Source organism: Xenopus laevis, chromosome 3L (genome assembly GCF_017654675.1).
Source record: "Xenopus laevis strain J_2021 chromosome 3L, Xenopus_laevis_v10.1, whole genome shotgun sequence".
Lineage (NCBI taxonomy): Eukaryota > Metazoa > Chordata > Amphibia > Anura > Pipidae > Xenopus > Xenopus laevis.
The window spans coordinates 68,036,576-68,053,349 of record NC_054375.1 but is presented as its reverse complement, the minus strand read 5'-3'; positions in this window follow the sequence as shown (position 1 = coordinate 68,053,349).

Sequence of the window (16,774 nt, the reverse complement as noted above, 5' to 3'; positions counted from 1 at the left end):
TTCTCATATCAGATCTGATCATGTGAGCACACAGTAATAGCACAATCTATTGTTTGTTTTTTTTATTGAAATCTTGAAAAAAATCATAGATAACACCAATGGTCTTGGTTCAGTTATTAAAGTTAATTGTATGTAATACTGCTCTGCTGGATCTTCCAGTTCTGTGCTTGAGTTACAGTGTTGAAGTTGTATTGTACTGTCTAGATCTTTTCCTGATCTCCCCACATACGATTCAACTAACATCTCACTGTTCAATACACAGCACGACTTGGACGGACCACTCCCTTGTAGCATTTACGCTTCAAGAGAAACATCGATTTTCTACTAGACCCCCATGGAGACTCAATAATGCGCTTGTATTAGTTACATAGTTACATAGTTACATAGTTAGTTAAATTGGGTTGAAAAAAGACAAAGTCCATCAAGTTCAACCCCTCCAAATGAAAACCCAGCATCCATACACACACCCCTCCCTACTTTTAATTAAAATTCTATATACCCATACCTATATTAACTATAGAGTTTAGTATCACAATAGCCTTTAATATTATGTCTGTCCAAAAAATCATCCAAGCCATTCTTAAAGGCATTAACTGAATCAGCCATCACAACATCACCCGGCAGTGCATTCCACAACCTCACTGTCCTGACTGTGAAGAACCCTCTACGTTGCTTCAAATGAAAGTTCTTTTCTTCTAGTCTAAAGGGGTGGCCTCTGGTACGGTGATCCACTTTATGGGTAAAAAGGTCCCCTGCCATTTGTCTATAATGTCCTCTAATGTACTTGTAAAGTGTAATCATGTCCCCTCGCAAGCGCCTTTTTTCCAGAGAAAACAACCCCAACCTTGACAGTCTACCCTCATAATTTAAGTCTTCCGTCCCTCTAACCAATTTAGTTGCACGTCTCTGCACTCTCTCCAGCTCATTTATATCCCTCTTAAGGACTGGAGTCCAAAACTGAACTGCATACTCCAGATGAGGCCTTACCAGGGACCTATAAAGAGGCATAATTATGTTTTCATCCCTTGAGTTAATGCCCTTTTTTATGCAAGACAGAACTTTATTTGCTTTAGTAGCCACAGAATGACACTGCCCAGAATTAGACAACGTGTTATCTACAAAGACCCCTAGATCCTTTTCATTTAAGGAAACTCCCAACACATTGCCATTTAGTGTATAACTTGCATTTATATTATTTTTGCCAAAGTGCATAACCTTGCATTTATCAACATTGAACCTCATTTTCCAGTTTGCTGCCCAGTTTTCCAGTTTAGACAGATCACTTTGCAAAGTGGCAGCATCCTGCATGGAACCTATAGTTCTGCACAATTTAGTATCATCTGCAAAAATAGAAACAGTACTTTCAATGCCCACCTCCAGGTCATTAATAAACAAGTTGAAAAGCAAGGGACCTAGTACAGAGCCCTGCGGTACTCCACTAACAACACTGGTCCAATTAGAAAATGTTCCATTTACCACCACTCTTTGTAGTCTATCTTTTAGCCAGTTCGCTATCCAGGTACAAATACTATGTTCCAGGCCAACATTCCTTAATTTAACCAGTAACCTTTTGTGTGGCACTGTATCAAATGCTTTAGCAAAGTCTAAGTAAATCACATCCACTGCCATCCCAGAATCGAGGTCTCTACTTACATTCTCGTAAAAAGAAATTAAGTTAGTCTGGCAAGATCTATTACGCATAAAACCATGCTGGCACAAACTCATAGTATTATGATTTGCTATGAAGTCCAGTATCTTATCCTTTATTAACCCTTCGAAAAGCTTTCCTAATACTGACGTCAGACTAACTGGCCTATAGTTTTGAGGCTGAGAACGGGATCCTTTTTTGAATAGAGGCACCACATTAGCAATTCGCCAGTCTCTTGGCACAATACCAGATCTCAATGAATCCTGAAAAATTAAGTAAAGAGGTTTGGCAATCACAGAGCTAAGCTCGCTAATTACCCTGGGATGAATACCATCTGGCCCTGGACCTTTGTTAATCTTAACCTGTTCAAGTCTCTTTTGAATTTCTTCTTGTGTGAACCATGCATCATTAGTTGTATTACTAGAATTGGGAGTGTTAAGAAGGAAACCTTCACTTACTGGTTCTTCATTTGTGTAAACAGATGAAAAATACGAGTTCAGAATCTGCGCTTTTATTTTGTTTTCATCAACCAGCTGATCCCCCTCTGATAGTAAGGGTCCCACCCCTTCCTGCTTCATTTTTTTACTATTGACATATTTAAAAAATAATTTGGGATTTTTTTTACTGCTTGCTGCAATATCCTTTTCTATAGCAATTTTAGCTTGCCTTATAGCTTCTTTGCATGATTTATTGGCCTCCTTGTACCTTATAAATGTTTCGGCTGTACCAGCTAACTTGAAAGCCTTAAAAGCACGTCTTTTCTTACCCACCTCAACACCAACGCTTCTATTGAACCAAAAAGGTTTTGCTTTGCAACGACGTTCCTTGCTTACAAGTGGAATATACTGACAAGTATATTTATTAAGCAGCATTTTAAAGACTTCCCATTTTTGTTCTGTGTTTAACCCTGTGAAAAGCATTTCCCACTTAATATGTTGCAGAGATGCCCTTATACTGTCAAAGTTTGCACGTCTGAAATTTAGTGTTTTAGTTACTCCCTTATAGAATTGCTTCTGCAACAGAATCTCAAAGGAGACCATGTTATGATCACTATTCCCTAAATGCTCACCCACACAAATGTTAGAGATGAGTTCAGTATTGTTAGTTATTACAAGGTCCAAAAGAGAGTTATTCCTAGTAGGTTCTTGAACGAGCTGGAATAAAAAGTTGTCATTCAGCATATTTACAAACCTATTAGCTTTTTCTGTCTTAGCAACCCCATTACCCCAGTCAATGTCTGGATAATTGAAGTCACCCATAGCAACAACTTGACCCAGCTGTGAAGCCGCTTGTATCTGCAAGAGTAGCTGGGCTTCATACTCGACACTTATACGAGGTGGTTTATAGCATACACCAATGATAATTCTTTTTGATACCTTTTGCCCAGTCGAAATCTCTACCCAGAGTGATTCTACACCCTCACCAGTGCCAGCTATTTTTATTTCTTTAGCGCATGGCTTTAATTCAGGCTTTACATACAAACCCACTCCTCCACCCTTTTTAATCCCTCTGTCCCTCCTAAAAAGGGTGTAACCATTTAAATTCACAATCCAGTCACATGTTTCATCCCACCAGGTCTCAGTGATACCAATTATATCATAATTTTTAGAGCATGCAATTAATTCTAGGTCTCCCATTTTACCTGACAAACTCCGTGCATTTGCCAGCAAACAGCGGAGGTTACTACTTTTACTTTTGAAATGTGCATTACTTAGTGAAGAATTATACGTTAAGTTAGTATTATTCTGTTTTCCTTGTAACAGAGGGACCTCCTTAGCTGGTAAACTGTATGCCCCCCTCACTCCTCCCCCATGACCCCTTACTAACCCCACTACCCCGTCTACACTAGCTTCCCCATAATCCTTTATCTCACCCACCCCCCTCTTGCCTAGTTTAAACACTCCTCCAACCTCTTAGCCATTCTTTCCCCTAGCACCGCGGACCCCCTTCCATTGAGGTGCAAACCGTCACGGCTATATAGGTTGTACCCCAACGAAAAGTCAGCCCAGTGCTCTAGGAACCCAAACCCTTCCTTCCTGCACCAAGACTTGAGCCACGCATTAAGCTCCCTAATCTCCCGCTGTTTTCCTAAACTTGCACGTGGCACAGGCAAAATTTCAGAAAAGATTACATTGGAAGACCTTTCCTTGATCTTAGAGCCTAGATCCCTGAAATCATTCTTTAAGGTCTTCCATCTACCATTTATTTTGTCATTAGTACCGATATGCACTAAGACAGCTGGGTCGTGCCCAGCCCCACCCAATAATTTGTCTATCCGATCAACCACATGCCGAATGTGGATAAGGGAATTCAAAAACAGCTGATAACTAGTATATCTGATTTCTTTTCTCTGAATGATAGTCCTGACATAGCTGATCTTAACCTTTGGTGCACCCATAAGGCGGTGATTAGAGGGCAATTAATTAGTATAGCCTCACATAGAGTAAAAACGGCAAGGGCTCAACAAGAACAGTTACTGCTTAGAATTGGCCAATTGGAACGACTAAATCGCACGGCTCCCTCGCCCACTGTATTGGAAGAATTAAATAGGCTCAGGGAGGAGGTCAACCTGCTGATTTTAGGTAGATGTCAAGTTCAGCTTACAAAACTTAAATGTACTTCATACGCTATGGGAAACAGGGCTACAGCCGCTCTTAAAAAACGATTAGTGCACCAAACGCTACAGTATAAGATCGGGAAAATACGAACCGCATCTCAACAAATTAAGGTCAACCCTAAAGATATAGCAGATACGTTTGCAAGTTTTTACAGTGGCCTCTATAATCTTAGAGATGACCTGTCCACGATCATACCCTCTGAGGCGACTATCCGTGCGTTCCTTGGCCAGCTAAACCTTCCTGTTCTACCCAACTCTTCATTCGCCACCTTAACTAATCCAATCGAGACTGCAGAGGTCCTTCATGCCATCAGCACTATGCCGACACACAAAGCCCCAGGCCCTGATGGGTATACGAATATGTACTACAAAACTTTCGGCAACTTACTCTCCCCCTACCTTACTAGAGCCTTAAATGCAGCAGCCATACAAGGGCAATTCCCAAAAGAAATGCTGAAATCATACATTTCAACCATTCCCAAACCAGGCAAAGACGACACCCAATGCCCGAACTACCGCCCCATCTCTCTCCTTAATGGCGACTTAAAAATTTACGCCTCCATCATAGCAAAAAGGTTGCAATCTGTGCTAGCCCACCTAATAAATACTGACCAATCCGGCTTTGTACAAGGTCGCCAACTACATGATAACACGAGACAGCTGATCACTTTAATACATCAATTACATAACAGTAACACATCATCCTTAGTATTAGCACTAGACGCAGAGAAGGCATTCGATCGTGTGAACTGGACTTATCTCACACTGGTCCTCGAGGCGTTCCAAATACCTGGCCCATTTATCAAAGCCATTATGGCTTTATATTCAGATCCGACTGCTCAAGTAAACATTAATGGTTTTTTGTCAGATCCGTTTCCGCTCACGAACGGGACTCGGCAGGGATGCCCCCTCTCGCCTATTATTTATATTCTAAGCATAGAGCCACTAGCCCAGGCCATAAGGCAGTGTCAAGGAATTCGTGGTATCACAATAGGCCCCCATGAACATAAGATATTACTGTTCGCAGATGACATTGCATTAACAATAACTAACCCTGAAATTGCTTTACAGGAAATGTTTGATTTAATTGGGCAATTTGGCCGACTCTCGCATTATAAATTGAACATTGCTAAGACACAAGCGCTCCCAATACATATGCCAGATACGGACTTTCTTAGGCTAAAGCGGGATTATGACCTAGATTGGCAAATGCATGCGATTGGCTACTTGGGCACCAAAATGACAGCTGATCCAACCTACCTTTACCACTACAACTATGGTCAACTTCTGAAGGACACTGATACCACCCTACAGAAATGGAATACTTTATATGTCTCCTGGCTAGGACGAATCAATGCCGTGAAAATGCTAATTGTACCAAGAATCCTGTACAAATTTTGGGCTCTACCCATTCCGTTGCACAACTCCTTTTTTCGTCAGCTCCAGAGACTCTTATCATCCTTCATTTGGAACAAAAAGAAACCAAGAATATCGCAGGACATTATGTATGCAACTAAACAAAATGCAGGGCTTGCATGCCCTAACCTACACCGTTATTATAAAGCCACTATCCTAGACCAATTATCTGACTGGCATCTACCCTTAGGTTCCAAGAAATGGGTAGACATGGAAAATTGGATTTACAAATCTCACTTGGGACACTCAATCGTAGCGCATATATGGTCTATGGACAAACATCGTTGCATCATTGTGGACAGTTTGCCTTTACCCATGCAAGCGACTTTATGGTCATGGTACACTGCGAAACATAACCACAATCTCACCAACCCCCCGACCCCGCTCCTGCCACTTGATCTCTTGGAAGAGATTATTCCGGACTTGTGCCTGCACCAATGGCGGGCGCGGGAAATAATTAAGATAAGTGATCTCTATGACCAAGATGGACTGAAAACCTTCTCCGACTTAGAACTTGAATACAGCCTCCCGAGTGCACAGCTATATACATATATAAGGATAAGACATTTCCTATTTTCAAAGCATTGGAATGGACTACACCAACCAACAAGATTTGAGGTTAAATGCTGGACCCCTATTGGGAAAAAGAAAGGAACCAAAATTATCTACAACCTACTACTACAGCACGGTGTGGTGAAAACTCCACCGGCATTGCGGCACTGGGAGCAGGACTTACAAATACCTCTACCGGCGGATTTATGGAACCGGTTGTTTCAAAACACGGCCAAACACTCACGAGCGCTAAACCATCACGAGCTGACTGTAAAAATAATGTACAGGTGGTACATGACCCGCATGCAAATCCGCTACAAAAATGTTTCCGGTGGGGTGGGGGGACGGGTACAGGCAAACCACGGAGCAAATTACTTGTTGTAGCAGATAAACCATTGTTGTGGGAGCATTTGTATAACTTACATTACATTAACAGTTCGGTGTAAAAATAAAAACTGGGTAAATAGATAGGCTGTGCAAAATAAAAAATGTTTTCAATATAATTAGCCAAAAATTTTATATATAAATGCTTCAAGTCTAATATAATAGCCAGAACACAACTTCCTGGCTTTTCAGCTCTCTAACTCTGAGTTAGCGATTTAAAGCAGGGCCACATGGGACGTGAGTTTGTAATTTATCCTCAGCATTCAGCTCAGAAAAAGCAACAGCAAAAGCAACAGTTATGACCCATGTGTCCCCACCCTCAAGTCACTGATTGTTTACTGCCAATTTTTATACTGAATAATTCCTTTAAAATCAGGGGATGTAAAATTGAGGTTTCATTGTATTGAGAGAGAGATACAATAAACTTCTTGATGTAAATTGCAACATTTTCCACTGCTTTTAGACAACAGGTTAAAAGTACTTTCTCAACATCAATATGAGCTGGGCCCCTTTAAATACCCTCCTTCTCTTCCAGAAAACACGCACAGATTATTTTTTTTTACCACAAGATGTTAAATGTATCCCACACATACTCCTCTCATGAATGTGTGGGCAGTTATTTCCCCAAGGCAGGGAACCATTGTTTACTTACTTTATATTATGAAAGACTGTTATGAGTGTCACAGAAGGGATAAGTAATAACAGCAAAAAGTGGGGGAACTTTATGAGATGAAATAAAAGGGGCAGAGATTAAAATAAAAGCAGAACAGTGTAATTAAAATGGTTTACTTTAGATTGTATGACTTTGGTACAATTTAGGGTTAGAAATGTAACCAAACACCAGCCTTGGGGCCTTGTGTCTTTCTTCATGCTGAAAAAAAGAAGGTGTTAAAAACTCCAGCTATTATTATTCCTCAACAAAAAAGTGAATTCCTGTGGACATCCAAGACACCCGATATATATATATAATCATCCGTTTTTTAAGATATTCAGTTTCACGTGAGTTTGTATTGGATATTCAACTGTACTGAAAAAGTCTTTATGAAGAAGGGAAAACAAGATTTTAAAAACAAAACACAAATGCCTGTGTCCCCATTGGGGATTGAACTGCCATGATGTAATGCTATGAGGACCAAGTAGGGATGGTATTTTACCAGCTGGTAAAAATGATACTTGATCCCTGTGCTGGTATTATGGAAGATACACAGTAGGTATTAGAAAACTGTTGTATATTTCCAGAAACTGGGCAACCATAATAGCTGCCACATTGCTCTGTATGACTGAAGCAGTCTCATTCTGGAGAAATATAATAACACTTGTAATTGATGTTTATGTAGAATGGCCCTGCCTAGGTAATGTAGCTTTTATACCTATAAATGAAATGTGCTGAGAAGGTAGATTTTGTGCAAGTAGTAAGCTGTGTCCTCATATTTCAATGCCTAAAGGAAAATACATTGTTTGTATTTATGGACAGAAATAAGACCTTTTGCTTCTATGCATAGTCTAAACTGACGATGGAGCTTAGCTAATCATCCGCATAAGGAGAAGGAATGTATGTAATTACCTTGTATATGGAATTGCCAGTGCATGACAGATTAAATCAATTGTGACATTTAATAATTCTGAACGCAACAGAATTACCTCTATATCAGGTGCGAGCAAATAGAGTTGTGTCACTTAATTTCCATTTCATTTTCTAGTTTTAATTAAATTCTACTGAGGTCACTCATGTGCCCAGCACATTCTGACAGCTTGTAGGTGCTGCAGACTGCTGCCTGGATTCTCTGTGGGAAATACAATGTTTTTTAGAAGCTTGGCTATAGGCTTGGAGTGTCAATCTGTATTCTGACAAATGCTAGAGGGCTATTATAAGATGCCATAGACAGTCACTATTTATTGGGCCATTGGGGGCTGTTTGGGATTCTGTGTACTTGAAATGCCAGGGCCTATTCTGAATTTCAGTTGAGACTTGCTACACTCACTGAGTTACCAAAAGGGAGAGGTATAAGAAGTCTTGAACTTGGCAGAATGTTAGAAGACTCCAACAGCATCTGGATAAGTAACAATTTGAGCAGTGATCCCCAACCAGTAGCTCGTGAGCAACAGGTTGATCCCCAACCCATTGGATGTTGCTCACAGTGGCCTCAAAGCAGGTGCTTATATTTGAATTCCAGGCTTGGAGGCAAGTTTTGGTTGCATTAAAACCAGGTGTACTGCCAAACAGAGTCTCCTGTAGGCTGGCAGTCCACATAGGGGGCTTCCAATAGCCAATTACAGCCCATATTTGGCACCTCCCAGGAACATTTTTTGTGCTTGTGTTGCTCCCCAACTCTTTTTAAAATTCAATGTAGCTCATGGGTGAAAAAGGTTGAGGACCCCTGGATTAGAGGATGAAGAATATGTAGAATTCTATAATACCTGTAAGTAGAGTGATTTGTTATCTTTAATTGGAAGTTGATATTCCCTGTTCGGCCCAGTCAAAGAGAAGTTCCTGCTGCAGTAAGAGCAATTATGAAGCAGCAGTAGAAGGATATGCCTAGCTGAGGGATGATGTATATTTTAGGGAACCTTTGAGCAATGGAGAAACTAGGCATCATGGTGATGAAATTCAACAAAAATATTTTTTTTAGAATGACTGTAGATTACATTTCTATAGAAAGAACAATGCTATCAGTAGGCATTGAAACTGTCCATCATTACTCTACCAGCCTCTGCATTAGGTTGGGATGCCAATGGCAGTACCAGGTTCGAATCTCTCCCAAGAGAGATTGCAGACAGGTAGTTACCATAAGAGGGCACATATAACTGTATATAACACAGTATATAAATAAAAGATGTACTGTAGAATCTAATGTAACAAAGCTAGTTGTTTAGTGTAGAGAGCTAGAATGTAAAATTGTTTCAGCCAGGAATGTCCAATCTGCAACATCTAAAATGTATTGTTCACATTGAACCTGAGAGTTGCAAGTGACTTATAGCAGAGGTGGTTACAAGTTGAAAAGTCATGTCGTAGGTCTCTCTAATAAATGCTAAATTACATTTTTCTTAAAATGTTCTTGAATTTATTTGCTCTGCTTCGCATGCTCCTTAACTAATATGTGGCTTCCGGTTTGTGCAAAGGGAAAGAAACTTTAAACTAAATTACGAGTATGTGGCATATGATGAATAAACTGTGTCATTATGAATGTTAACGGCTGCAGTTCACTTGATTGTTTTAGGAAACATGGACAGTGGCACAAGAAGGGCGTGAAGATATTACAAAGAAGCAGAAACAAAGAATCCTTATCGGCTACACCTCAGGAGAATAAAAGGGTGTATTATTGGCTCATACCTTTCTCATCTACTCAGAGATATGTAGGACGTTACTGTGGTATGACTGCACTTTGAAGATAATTCTTTTGTATCAAACACCAAAAGCTTTGTCGTGAACACATAGGAACCATTATTTCCTCTGTTTACACAGAATAAACTGATATTTGATGTTATGTTTGTCTAGATAAGCATACATGAAATGACTTAATATAAAACAAACTTTGCAACAACTGCAAATCTGAAAGTCTGTAGATAAATATCAGCTGCTGGGGCTGTAACTAAAAGTTAAGATGTCTTGTTTTAAAAAAAAAAAAAAAAATATATATATATATATATATTATATATATATTTGTGTATATAGTGCAACTAGCAACTAACTAGTAAGGCCATTGTAAAAGTATGGGCTCACCCCCAGAATTATATTATTGTTTCTAGTATAGTACAGAAGTGACCTTACACTGACCAGTCCTTCGGATATTTCGATTTAGGTGCAGGTTGAGAGTGTGGCTTCTTTAAATAATGGAAATAATTTGGTTATAAAAGATACATAGAAGGAAAATGTGTTCTTTTGTTCAGTGTATACAGTAGAGGAGCCTCAAGACCCACTAAGTAACATAGTAGTAACAAAGTAAGTAAGGTTGAAAAAAGACACATGTCCATCGACACATGTCCATCTTGATAGCTGCAGAGATGGCTCAGTTGTATGACGTCAGTTGCTGATGCAAAATATGGTACATAAAGATTTACTCACATCATGTCAGGAAGGAACTTTTCCCACTCTGTGGCAAATTTGAGAGATTTCAGAGGCTTTTTTGCCTTCCTCAGGACCGGCTAGCAGTTAGTCTGGTTTCACTTAGACAGAAAAGCTTAAACTCAATGGACAAGTGTCTTTTTTCAGCCTATGCTACTATGTTTCATAAGAAAGATGGGTCAGGTGACCACCAATGCATGTAAAGAATGCCAGTTTGCAAATCCAGTAGAAACATCATCCTTTGGCACTATTGTTCAATCCTTATCAACACTGACAAAAAGATTTTGTCAGCAACCAAAATGTTCAAACCTGCTTGATCGATGAAACCAATTATATCCATTGTTTGTCAGGATGTGTGTTATAATGATTCTTTGGAATTTTTTTATTAATCCATTTATCCAACAACAATATCAGTTGGAATATCAGTTGGTGTATGGCCATCTTAAGTAGTGAATGCTTACTGTGTATACCAACAGGCTGCATGTATTCCCCATATGATCTCCTGCCTGCTCTGTGAGTCCATAGATGTATTTGAATCCTCAATATGTTCTGGGCCATTATCCTGACATATCAGATAAGTGTAACACTTGGTAATTGTAATAAGACTGGATAACACTGGAGTGGAGTTTCTGTCGCAGACAATCACACCCGATCAATTTCTTATTCTCACACATCCCAAATGGGGCTCCTTATCTTGTGCAACAGAGTTATGTCAACCAGAAATCCTTTTCAACCTTTTTTACCCATGAGCCACATGCAAATGTAAAAAGAGTTGGGGAACAACACAAGCATGAAACATGTGCCTGGGGATGCCAAATAAGGCTGTGATTGACTATTCAGCAGCCCCAATGTGGACTTGCAGTTTACAAGAGGCTCTGTTTGGCAGTACACCTAGTTTACATGCAACCAAAACTTGCCTCTAAGCCTGGAATTCAAAAATAAGCACCTGTTTTGAGACCGCTGAGAGCAAGATCCAAGGGGTTGTTGAGCATCATGTTGCTCTCAAGCCACTGGTTGGGGATCACTGCTCTAGTTGTATATACCCAAAAAGTCCAAACACACTCCATGTTGAACTAGAAAAACACTGTGCAACAATCCAGTTCTCCAGAATGCTCAGGAGCTGGGGGTTTCCGGATAAGGGATCTTTCCACAATTTGGATCTTCATACCTTAAATCTACTAGAAAATCATGTAAACATTAAATAAACCTAATAAGTTTGATTTTGCTTCCAATAAGGATTAATTATATGTAAGTTTGGATCAAGTACAAGGTACTGTTTTATTATCACAGACGAAAAGAAAATCATTTTTAAAAATTAGGATAAAATGGAGCTTTCTGGATAATGGGTTTTGGATAATGGATCCCATACCTGTACAATACTTCTACTGTAATCCTACTTTTGTTATTGTCATGCTATTACAAATTGGGGAGCCCTAAAATGGTGCCTGTAATAAACCTGTGAGACCATATATGGAAAGTTTGAGGAGCATTCACTTCAACTATTTATTACCATAGTTAACTTGATGTTGTCTCTACACAAGCCTTTACCAGTTCCTCTATGTTTTTCTCATGATGGCTGGCCTAAAGCTATATTCCACAGCTGCATGGGTGTGATTGCATTTATTTATAAGTAGGTTCATGTTTGCTGTCCTTGATCCTATTCATCTTTAAATTAATTGGGAGTAATTGGGAGTTCTTTCACCAAGTGTTTTAACATCAGTTTCGCTAGCTTAGTCTATAATCATCTTGCTTGTTTATATGGCAGAGGTGTAGTCCTCACTGTGTTCTCTAATGATAAAACTCATCTCAAACTCAAAATTCATCTTTCTGTACTGTATTTCATTTCTGCATATATGGACAATTATATTTTAGGCCATATTTTAGGCCATCTTCAGTGACCTAATATTGTGCATTAATCTGTCATGCAAATCAATACCAAAAGCTTAATTAAACCGTAAGTATATGACATCAATAACCTTGCAATGATTGCGCTTTACTAATAACCTCATAAAGCTGACTTCCGCATGCAGCAATGTTCACTCTAAAGGCCACTGCAGTTGATTAAGCTCAACAAATTGCATGAATAAATAGGGCACACCATTACTGGAGTTTCTCGTTCTCTCATGTATTATGTTCATATGAAGCATTGTTACAACAAGCTCAGTTTCTTTTGCTGCCAAGATGAAAATGAAATTGTTTGAGTCAGAGAAAGCAGAATTAAATGGTGAACACGTATTCTTAAAGGGGTTGTTCACCTTTAAATTAACTTTTAATATAATGTAGAAAGTGATATTTTGAGAAAATTGGTTTTCATTTTTTTTTTGAGTTATTTAGTGTTTTATTCAGAAACTCTCCAGTTTGCAGTGTCAGCAATCTAGTTGTTAGGTTCCAAATTACTATCAACCATGAATTGATAAGCATAAGAGAATGGAATATGAACAAGAGAGGAACTGAATAGAATAATGAGTAATGCAATGTAGCAGTAACAAACTAACAATACATTTGTAGCCTTAGAGAGCATTTTTTTTTTTTTTTTTTAGATGGGGTCAGTGAACAGGAAACAGGCAAAAGAGCAGGCAAATAACTCAAAATCTATAAAATATAAATAAAGAAGACCAATTTCAAAGTTTTGCACTGTTTTCTCATTACAGCAAAAAAAATATATTCATTTTTAACAATTAGAATTATTTGTTTAAAATGAAGTCTAAGGGAGATAATCTTCCTGTAATTCTGGATAGCAGGTTTTCAGATAACGGATCCCATACCTGTATGGTATTGTTTGCCCAAACCATTAAGTTTAGAAGATATTGAAAATGCTCCGTTATAGGCTGAACTCACACATAACAGACACAAACTGACACAAACTGTATTTGTTTTTGGCTCTTAAGGGGAATAACACAGGATTGTATGGCTCAATTATAAACTCAAGGCAAAGTGCAAACCACACAAATGAAACATTATTCAGAAAGGTATTTGCTGCCATGCATGCTCCTTGCAAACTGCGCCTAGCACTAATGCGCTTGAGGAGGTTTTATTCCTGGGCTTTTGCTTTTGTGAATAAACATGCTGACCAACGCCATTAGAACATATTCACTTTCCTTCATGCAATATGTCACTCAAAGAGAACACTTCTGCCCTCACTTAAACAGAACAGTGTGAATCATTAGCGTTAAGTGCCATTACAAATTAGACTGAATGAGAGTTAAATAATAATAGCAAACTGCCCCATGACATTTAGAGGTGTAGATGTGTATACAGAATATGCTGCCAGGTCATATTTATTTCTTGGAGTGGCAATGGCAGCAGATGTTAGCATTGTGGCAGAATAATGATGCAACAAAAGGAGTTGTCCAGTGTATTTAAAATGTGAGCTTAAATATTGTTCTGTAAAGCACATTCCATCACTCAGACTCTTTACAGTCCCCTTCTTTGTTTTGTGTGAAAAGATCTTTCCAGCTTAGTGTGTGTGTCTATGTATACAATGCCTTCAATGGAGCATGGGATAAGACATTGCATCTTGTTAATCTGCATTTTTCTTCCCCTTTTCATCTAAGGCAACAAGAAATGAGCACCTTCAATAACAGCGCAACAAACTCCCACCTTCTACAGAATACTGCACTTTCATGTTCCATAACATTACCTAAACACCTGTAAATAATACATAACACAAACAGTAGTAACCTGCTTTTCACTGCCGAAATTTCGCAATCTTGGGACCAGAATCTTTAAGCCAAACCTAAAAGGCAATAGTAAATGTTATTGCACAGAATCAAGGATAGATCCGTCATCTTCTTCTTTGTAGATTCAAATGGAACTGGGTGTATTAAAAATATAAAATAATCATTATGTAAATCTCATTTGATTTTTACTTTTGGAATTCAATTAACTGGGCAATAACAATAATTTGTTTGTAAACAGAGCTGTACTGATCCCAACTTGCATGTTTTATAGGCTATGCATTCTGGTAGTGTATCTTACACAGGGTCGGACTGGACCAGTGGGACACCAGGAAAAAATTCCCAGTCCTCGTGAGCCCCGCTGACCCAGACCCAATCCTGCTACCCACCCGATTGCTGCTCTGGCACTCTCCCTTACCTCTTTCTGATCCTGGCTGCATGGGAACAGGTATGCACTAGGAAGGGTTGCGGCACCACAGGTAGGAGGCCAGGATTGAGGTTGGGGGCCCCGGAAGGAATGTGGGGGCCCCTGAGGTGGCTGCCCCAGTGGGCCCTGGCTCCCCCAGTCTAACACTGATCTTATAAAGAATCAGACCTTTGGAGCTACAAATCTGCCCTGTGCTCACACAACACCAGCCTCTTCCAAGCCAAACAAACATACTTTACTTCACTCATTAACTCCCTTTCTCCACCTTTAACACTCTCTTTTCCCCTTCTCCACCCCTTCCATGCACGTCTCTGCTCAAGATATTGCTGAGCATTTCAAAAACAAAATTGACACTATCAGAAGGGACATTACACTACTCAACCCCCCTAGACTTCCACCACCCTCCCTCCACACTCCCCAGTCTCTCCTGTGCTCCTTCACCCCTTTCACTGATGAGGAAGTCTCAAAGCTTTTGGCCTCTTCTCACCTTACCACCTGCCCGCTCGATCCAATTCCCTCAAAACTTCTTCATTTCTTGTCTAATCAAAGCCTTAACTCACCTATTTAATCTCTCGCTCTCAGCTAAAACACGCTCTTGTCACCCCCATTCTTGATCCCTCCAATCTTGACAACCTCTGACCTATCTCTCTGCTACCTTTCATCTCTAAACTACTTGAGCGCCTAGTCTACAACCGACTAACCTCTTTCCTCTCTGACAATAACCTGCTGGACCCCCTACAATCTGGTTTTAAGCCACAACACTCCAACTGCCCTGACCCAACTAACTAATGACCTTTTAACTGCTAAAGCCAACAATCATTTCTCACTACTAATACTGCTTGATCTCTCAGCTGCATTTGACACTGTAGATCACCCTCTCCTCCTCCAGTCCCTCCATTCGCTTGGCCTTTGTGACACAGCCCTGTCCTGGTTCTCTTCTTACATCACCAATCGTTCCTTCAGTATCTCCTACAATGGAGTAGCATCTTCTCCCCTACCTCTTTCTGTTGCGGCTCCTCAAGGCTATGTCCTGGGACCCTTAACATTCTCCCTCTATACTTCCTCCCTCGGAAAATTAATCAACTCGTATGGTTTCCACTACCACCTCTATGCTAACGGTACTCAGATCTATCTCTCATCTCCTGATCTTAACCCAGAACTCCTAACTCGCATCTTCTCCTGCCTGTCGCAATGCTACCTTAAATTAAACCTCTCTAAAACTGAAATGGTTCTCTTTCCTCCAACTAACACCAGTAACATCCCGGAAGTATCCATCATAGCTAACAATTCCACTATCACCCCTCTCCCCTGGCCCGGTGCCTTGGGGTTATCCTAGATTCTGCCCTGTCATTCACTCCTCATATCCAGTCACTTATTAAATCATATCACTTCCACCTAAGGAACATATCCAAAATACGATCATTCATCACCCAAGATGCTGCCAAAATTCTTATTCACTCTCTCGTCATATCACGACTAGACTACTGTAACTCTCTTTTAATTGACCTTCCCCTCCAGAGACTGTCACCTCTCCAATCCATAATGAACACTGCTGCGAGGCTCATACACCTCAGCAACCGCTCCTCCTCTGCCACGCCATTCTGTCAATCCCTGCACTGGCTTCCGCTACCTTTCAGAATCAAATTCAAATGAATGACCCTGACATTCAAAGCACTTCATAACTCTGCCCCACCCTACATCTCTGAACTCATCTCTATATACTCACCCAACCACTTACTATGCTCCTCTACTGACCTGCTATTCAACTCTTCTCTCATTACCTCCTCACATGCTCGCATTCAAGACTTTGCAAGGGCTGCACACCTCCTCTGGAACTCTCTCCCATGGTCTGTCAGACTTTCTCCCAACCTTTCTGCTTTCAAGAAATCTCTGAAAACGCTCTTCTTTCAAGAAGCCTACCATCACTAAGCTTAATTACCAAATGCAACACTGCATACAGTACCACATTTCTCACCCACTTAATTTGATC